Here is an 8768-nt window from a genome sequence, read left to right on the forward strand (position 1 = left end):
TTGTTTTGTGGCCAGAGCTGAGTTGAACCACAGTTTGCCAGTCACTGGATTCGCTAATTGCAGAACCTGTTCTGCCAGCTCTCATTACTCTTCATCATCCTCTTCCTCGCCATCTCAGTTCCATTCGGTTTTAGGCTCCAGCTGTGTGTTGCGGATGGAGAGGCCCAGCGTCTCCACAGGTCAACTCAGAGGCAGAGTGCGGTGTCTTAAACAACACAGAGCTCTTCAACCATGTCAGGTCGTCACACCTGGTGACAACTTCACAGCTTTTCAACTTTAGGGAAGTGCGTGTACACGACTAATAATCAACTTCTGTATGTCTCTGTGCTTCTACTGTAGCTGCAAAACTGCCAGTTCCCTGTTTTACAGTAGTGATGATGTCACCTTTGTTGCTCACACATCAGGGGGTTGTGGTTTAGATCAAAGGTTCCTCTAGCGGAGAACATCTGAGCACCTGAGGCTAAGATTGTGTCTGTTATCAGCTAATTTGATACTGAAGTATTAAAACATATGGAGTGTCCAGGCTACACACCAACACCCAGACTCTAGAGTCATTCGTTAGTGTTACTCCACCGCTTTGTCTGCCCTTGCTGTTGTGCTAGGCCCTGTATGGCTTACTAATGAACTCAAGCCGAGGAGCTGCGGTGCCCTTAGATGCAGATCTAATTAAAAGCCTGACACCTTCCAAGGACATCAGTCGACAAATATGAATGCATCTCTGGAATTATGCTTTATGCACAAATAAACACCAAAAAGGCACGATGACACATTTCCCCAGGGAGGGAACACACACACACACACACACACACACACACACACACACACACACACACACACACACACACACACACACACACACACACACACACACACACACACACACACACACACACACACTGTGCAGTATGACTGATAGCTGTAGTGACAAGTCTGCTGATGTGTTGGCTGGACATTTGGGGGTGTCTCGAGTCTGCCCCTTGAATCTCACCATTAGAGAGCTCGCTTGATGAAAACACACACTAGCAGGATGCCATCTCCTCTCGGAGAAAAATAGGCCAGACAGCGTGTTGAGGACTCAGTGAATGCCGGCTCTTTGTTTGTATTCGTTAGCGCCGTAAAACATTTCATCATCCCATTTGGTGTGAATAAACAGAGGAGGATGATGAGACAGGTCCTCTAACGGCCATATGGGGGTTTAGCCTACAGGGCTGCTTACGTAAGATAAGGCAGTCAGCTGGTTAAGAGGGGTATAAAGGTCCACTATGCAAACTTAAAGCACATTGTCCCATGCCTAACACACACACACACACACACACACACACACACACACACACACACACACACACACACACACACACACACACACACACACACACACACACACAGCAGGTCACATCGTCTCCAAGGAATGTGGGGAATCCGCATCATTCTCAGTATGAGGTGTATTTGTTGTACAGCATGTGGTCTGTGTGGCGGTGAGGTAATGAGGTCAGATATGAGTGTGTGTGTGTGTGTGTGTGTGTGTGTGTGTGTGTGCGGGGGGCTCAGCGTTGGAGGGAAAACGTAGACCTGCAAGAAAAGGGCAGCGCCACCGTAAAACTGGCAGCCTGAAAAGCTACAGTAGCAAAGCCGCTCTTGGCATCCACACACACACACACACACACACACACACACACACACACACACTGGCTTCGCCCTCCCAGCACACTCTCCAGGCTGGCACATGGAGCGGTGGGGGGAGGGAGGCTGCATGCCCAAGGATGAGACTGAAAAGAGGGAGCGACCTGGGGACGGCAAGATGGCTGCTCAGCCTGCCGCTCGCTCCGCCGTTACCATCAGCCTGGGCTGGATGCGAGCCCGGCTGCTGAACTAGCACTAACCCCGGTGCCATCGGGGCGTCCGCAGCTTCGCCATCAGCAGTCGCGGACCGAGCATCCGAACCTCTCTCATCAAAGACACACATATCTACACATTGGGCAAATCCTGGTGGAACATTTTTACTGGAAGCGCTCTCATATTTCAACACACAGGCATCTACAAATTTATCTTTATATTACCCTAAATGTGAGCACAGTAGAAGATTCAGCTGGGGGGGTGGGGCTTCTTTATTGATACCCACGAGCCAGGCAATCGGTAATCAGTAACGAGAGAGAAAGAGGGAAGGAGGGGTGTTGCGCTGACCTAATTTGGTGCAAATGGCAGCTCGAGCAGACAGAAGCGTCGATGCCGCGCAGCTCCCTGTGACGCCCGACTGCGTCTGAGCCACTTACGCGTACGTTTGTTTGTACATATGTAATCTATGCATGTGTTCAAATATGGCACGGCGCATTGTTGTCCTTCACCACACTGCTTTAGGAGTACAGTGCGCGTCTGGCTGCGGGGGGGGAGGAGAGGCAACGCTTCGAAAAGGAGGCGAGGAAAAGCAGAAAATGCAAACAAATCCATGCATTCAGTCGAACCCTTCGAATTTAGGTCACTGATGTTAAGGAACATAGCAGAAACATAATCAGAACTGAAGATAATCTAATTTTTATGCCACAGTCATACATTTACACATAAAAACCCCACCAAAGCGATCCTTTCAAAATAAAAGTCTGTCTGTCTGTCTCTCCATTCTTTTGTCTGTCTCACGTTACCTGTCGCCAACGCTGACAGAATCATACGTGGCATCAACTACCCCGGTCTCTGCCTGTCAACCACAGCAGAACAAAGCCACGCTGTCACGGAACGGCAGATAAAGGACCCACATGCACAGCACCGAGGCAAGATGAATATTAAACGCAGGTTTATTTCTCAAGGCAGGGTCGGGCAGTCCAGGTCATACACGGAAGAGTTCAATAAGCGGAAAACAAGGGAGCAGGCAATCTCTGATACAATGTCCAGGCAGGGTTCGGTACACAAGTAGGCTCAGCGGAAGTACAGGCAGGGATAAAGCAAAACTCACAGTCAGTAGTTAGTCCAGGGTCAGGCAGGATACACAAGGCAAAACCAGAACAAAACACGAGGAACAAGAAACACGAACGACGATCTGGCAAATGATGACGGTGACAGGTGGTGCTTAAATGTCCGGGAAGTGATGATGAATGAACAACAGGTGCGTGAACTGAAAACCGGAAGTAAGGTTAGCGTGAGTGTGATGGACTGGTAAACCGGAAACTATCAAACTAAAACAGGAAGCGGAAACTGGAACCCAAAACATGATGATGAGACAGAACAACAAGGTGCCTTCAAGATAAAACTAAAAACAGAGCCGGAACCTGACAGTACCCCTCCCCCTAGGGCGTCTTCCACGGCGCCCACGGAAACCCCCCTCCCCAAACCAGGGCGGGCGGAGGGCGGTCTCAGGAGGAGGGACCGAATCCCCCTCCCGCAAGGCAAACAAGCAGGGTGGGCGGAGGGAGGACTGGAGGAGAGTCAAAACGAGAGTCCAGGGGTCCCTCACGAGGGTGGTGGCAGGAGAGTCCACCACGACGGCTGGCGAGGTCCGGGAGAGCAGAGCTGAGCCCAGCCCCCTCCCCGACGGAGATGCTCCGGGGATCCCAGTTTCGCGGCGGACGACGACGGCAGAGACCGCGCCATCGTCGCGGCAGGAGGGGACGGAGTCGAGGCGGACGGCGCCGGAGGAGGCAGCGCCATCCAATCACCAGGAGAAGCCGAGGGCGAGGCCACCAGTCCGGCAGCCGAGACCAGGACGAGGCAGGAACCAGCGGCGTCCTCCTTGGACCACCGCGACGAGGAACCGATGCAGGTGCGGCCAGAGCCGGGCCGCCAGGAACCGATGCAGGTGCGGCCGGAGCCGAGCCGCCAGGAACAGATGCAGGTGCGGCCGGAGCCGGGCCGCCAGGAACAGATGCAGGTGCAGCGGGAGCTGCGACGGGAACGACCCCCTCCTGGAGGTCCGCCGGGACTGCGACGGGCACGACCCCCTCCTGGAGGTCCGCCGGTACTGCGGCTGGCGCGACCCCCTCCTGGAGGTCCGCCGGTACTGCGGCTGGCGCGACCCCCTCCTGGAGGTCGACAGGAACTACGACGGGCGCGACCCCCTCCTGGAGGTCCGCCGGGACTGCGACGGGCGCGACCCCCTCCTGGGGGTCGACAGGAACTACGATGGGCGCGACCCCCTCCTGGGGGTCCGCCGGGACTGCGACGGGCGCGACCCCCTCCTGGAGGTCCGCCGGGACTGCGGCGGGCGCGACCCCCTCCCGGAGGTCCGCCGGGACTGCGGCGGGCGCGACCCCCTCCCGGAGGTCCGCCGGGACTGCGGCGGGCGCGACCCCCTCCCGGAGGTCCGCCGGGACTGCGGCGGGCGCGACCCCCTCCCGGAGGTCCGCCGGGACTGCGGCGGGCGCGACCCCCTCCCGGAGGTCCGCCGGGACTGCGGCGGGCGCGACCCCCTCCCGGAGGTCCGCCGGGACTGCGTCGGGCGCGACCCCCTCCCGGAGGTCCGCCGGGACTGCAGCTGGCGCGACCTCCTCCTGGAGGTGCGCGGGAACTGCAGCTGGCGCGACCTCCTCCTGGAGGTGCGCGGGAACTGCAGCTGGCGCGACCTCCTCCTGGAGGTGCGCGGGAACTGCAGCTGGCGCCGCCTCCTCCTGGAGGCCGGCGGGCGCTGCGGCTCCGAGGGTGACAGGAACTGGAACGGCCGCAACATGGCCGACAGGGACAGGAACAGGGACTGGAACGGCCGCAACATGGCCGACAGGGACAGGAACAGGGACTGGAACGGCCGCAACATGGCCGACAGAGACTGGAACGGCCGCAACATGGCCGACAGAGACTGGAACGGCCGCAACATGGCCGACAGAGACTGGAACGGCCGCAACATGGCCGACAGAGACTGGAACGGCCGCAACATGGCCGACAGGGACAGGAACGGCCGCAACATGGCCGACAGGAACAGGAACGACCTCTACTTGGCCGACAGGAACAGGAACGACCTCTACTTGGCCGACAGGAACAGGAACGACCTCTACTTGGCCGACAGGAACAGGAACGACCTCTACTTGGCCGACAGGAACAGGAACGACCTCTACTTGGCCGACAGGAACAGGAACGACCTCTACTTGGCCGACAGGAACAGGAACGGGGACAGGAACGGCCTCAACATGGCCGACAGGAACTGGGACGGCGTCTCCTCCGGAGCCGGCATGACTGCTTACAGCTGCCGAGCTCGACGGAGGAGACGTCGGGCCTGATCGGGTGTGCACAGCACCCGTTCGACAGATGGAGTCCTCTGACTGGGATAAGGCCTGCGCGTGACTGGACTGAACCGGGACAGGAGCGTGACTGGACTGAACCGGGACAGAGCTCGACTGGACAGGGCTCGACTGGACAGGGCTCGACTGGACTGGGCTCGACTGGACTGGAACCTGGACTGGGCTCGACTGGACTGGGCTCGACTGAACTGGAACCGGGACTGGGCTCGACTGAACTGGAACCGGGACTGGGCTCGACTGAACGGGAACCGGGACTGGGCTCGACTGAACGGGAACCGGGACTGGGCTCGACTGAACGGGAACCGGGACTGGGCTCGACTGAACTGGAACCGGGACTGGGCTCGACTGAACGGGAACCGGGACTGGGCTCGACTGAACTGGGCTCGACTGGACTGGGCTCGACTGGACTGGAACCTGAACTGGGCTCGACTGGACTGGGCTCGACTGGGCTGAGACCGGGACTGGGCTCGACTGGGCTGAGACCGGGACTGGGCTCGACTGGGCTGAGACCGGGACTGGGCTCGACTGAACCGGAGACTGAACAGCTCGCGGCTGGACTGGAGACTGAACTGGGCTCGACTGGGCTGGAGACTGAACTGGGCTCGACTGGGCTGGAGACTGAACTGGGCTCGACTGGGCTGGAGACTGAACTGGGCTCGACTGAACTGGGCTCGACTGGACTGGGGCTGGAACCTGAACGTGACAGGGCTGCACTAGAGCGTGAGCGTGGCGAGGCTGAACGGCGACTGGAGCCTGAGCGGAGCATGACTGAACTGGGGACTGGGCAAAACACGACTGAGCTGGGGACTGAACAGCTCGCGTCTGAACTGGAGACGGGGGACCGCATGAATGCAGGGAATCCTCCCAGCGGAACAAACATGGAGCTGGGCAGGTTGATGCAGACACAACGGTCCGACGGGGCGGGGAGAAGGAAACCGAAACCTTCGGCGGTGCGACCGGCGCTGGCGTGGTGCGGAGCGCGTCGCTTAGTTCATCAGACCTAGCGCACAGTCGCTCATAGAGGCGACGAACACTGGGACGCTCTAACACACTGTCATCGTCCTCCAGCGTCAATATCGCCACCTCCACGGCGCTGCGCTGGTTCTTCGGGGTAACCGCCCGTCGGTAATCCTCCGCGAGGATCTTAAAATAAACTCGTAGCTCGCTAGGTAGCTCGGCACAGGTGAACTCCATGCTCCCTCGGGTGGATTATACTCGCCGTTAAAAAAAAGGAGCGAGAAAAACAGTTACTGACCTGACCGGAGGCTGAGTGCTGGCTGGGTCCAAGTCTGGCCAGATCGTTCTGTCACGGAACGGCAGATAAAGGACCCACATGCACAGCACCGAGGCAAGATGAATATTAAACGCAGGTTTATTTCTCAAGGCAGGGTCGGGCAGTCCAGGTCATACACGGAAGAGTTCAATAAGCGGAAAACAAGGGAGCAGGCAATCTCTGATACAATGTCCAGGCAGGGTTCGGTACACAAGTAGGCTCAGCGGAAGTACAGGCAGGGATAAAGCAAAACTCACAGTCAGTAGTTAGTCCAGGGTCAGGCAGGATACACAAGGCAAAACCAGAACAAAACACGAGGAACAAGAAACACGAACGACGATCTGGCAAATGATGACGGTGACAGGTGGTGCTTAAATGTCCGGGAAGTGATGATGAATGAACAACAGGTGCGTGAACTGAAAACCGGAAGTAAGGTTAGCGTGAGTGTGATGGACTGGTAAACCGGAAACTATCAAACTAAAACAGGAAGCGGAAACTGGAACCCAAAACATGATGATGAGACAGAACAACAAGGTGCCTTCAAGATAAAACTAAAAACAGAGCCGGAACCTGACACACGCAAAGTCACAGCGACAGCCCGGCGTCTCTTCACCCTTCGCTTTGGGGTTGGAGGCTCTCGAGGTAGACGTCTGTGAGCGACGCTCAACCGACACGTCCAAAATTATCGACTTTAAAATGGCAGCGTTGTTGGAGCGGACGACCCGCAGCTGTGATCAGCATTAAAACATCTCCAACACTTGGATGGATGATTTTATACAGATACTTGATGATGCCCAGGGGATGAGTCCTGACTTCACCCATCCTCCTGTTTTTATGAGTCTGTGCCAGAGGAATCATGATTTTTATGCCATTTTGTAAAAGATTTTAATTTTTCCTATGGGCCCAACATCCTAACAATGAACTGCTTGGATCCTGGAAAAGCTGGAAAAGAATTCATTACAGCTGGATTCATGCATAGCCTGACTAGTATTCATCTGCATGTAAGATAAAATGAAGCAGGTAAAAGTTAGTATTTGATGGATACTTATTATTGTTATTAACCTGGACTGAGCACTTTTATATTGAATCCTACACAGAGACTTGTAAGTGTTAAGCTGTTAATCTGAACTAAGTTGAAAGTGCTGTTATCTTTATGGCGCTGCAGGAGCTCTTTTACTGTGCCTGAGCTGCAATAGTGATGTATTATAGTTTTCTCATATAATGAGACTGAATATCAGCATGGATCATCTGTTACTGCCAAGGAGCTCCAAATGAAACCCCAACCACAGTTTTCTCACGCCTGCGCGTGTGTGTGTGTGCGTGTGTGTGCGTGTGTGTCATCACTGCAATATCGACGGGCTCTGATCGTAAACTGAAACCAAGCAAACGCGTTTCGCTTTTCTAGCAGCAAATGCACCCCTCGGAGTTCCTCTCTCGCGGCCGCGCAGACGCTCCGCCATCGGCGATCGTCAGGCCGCCGATTATCAATTCGGAATCTGTAGTCAAACTCTGGAATGACGGGAATGCAGACTTTATCTCCCCGCGCGCCACCCGGCAGCCTCTCTTTGGCCTTTTTCCTCCATTTGATTAGCGAGTAAAACGTTATTCCTAAGCCTCATTGATCGCTGTGGAGTTTTACACAGACATACAGTCAGTATTTATGGCTGTGTGGACGAGGAACAGCTCACATGAGAGCAGTGCAATTTACTCCTTTTCACACGGCTGCACCCGTGTCTATAACACCCCCCCCTCTCTCTCTTTCTCTTTCTGTCTCTCTCTTCCATATCAGTTTCCAATCAGCTAAATTCCCCTGGCATGGCTGATTAATGTCTCATTATGCACTCTAGCAGGTGCCTGTGCAGACACACACACCGGCCCCGTCCTATAATGCCACCCTGACACCCACTGAGTCAAATTACACTGAATCTATAGGTGTTGTTTATCTGTTGGGGGCCTCCTTCGCTCTCAGTTACAGCCCAGGGGAACATCCAGGGTGGGGAGCGCGTGTGCTTGCGCAGGTACGGCGTGAGTGACGTCTCCTTTACGGCGGCGGCGGCGGCGTTATCTGCACGCTTGGGCCCGACTCCGTGTAAAGCAGCTGTTGCGGGTTCGTGCGGTGGACGACAACGACGGCAGCATCAAGGCAGATATCGCCCGAGAGCCAGATAAGCTAATTGACTCCCCGACTGTCTCAATGAAAAGGCCCCATTGAGATGCGGCCCGGCGTCTGCGGTAACAATGAGGGGAATGTTAATGACTAGCTGCTTTGACTGCAAGGT

This window comes from Betta splendens, chromosome 11 (assembly GCF_900634795.4).
Source record: "Betta splendens chromosome 11, fBetSpl5.4, whole genome shotgun sequence".
Classification (NCBI taxonomy): Eukaryota; Metazoa; Chordata; class Actinopteri; order Anabantiformes; family Osphronemidae; genus Betta; species Betta splendens.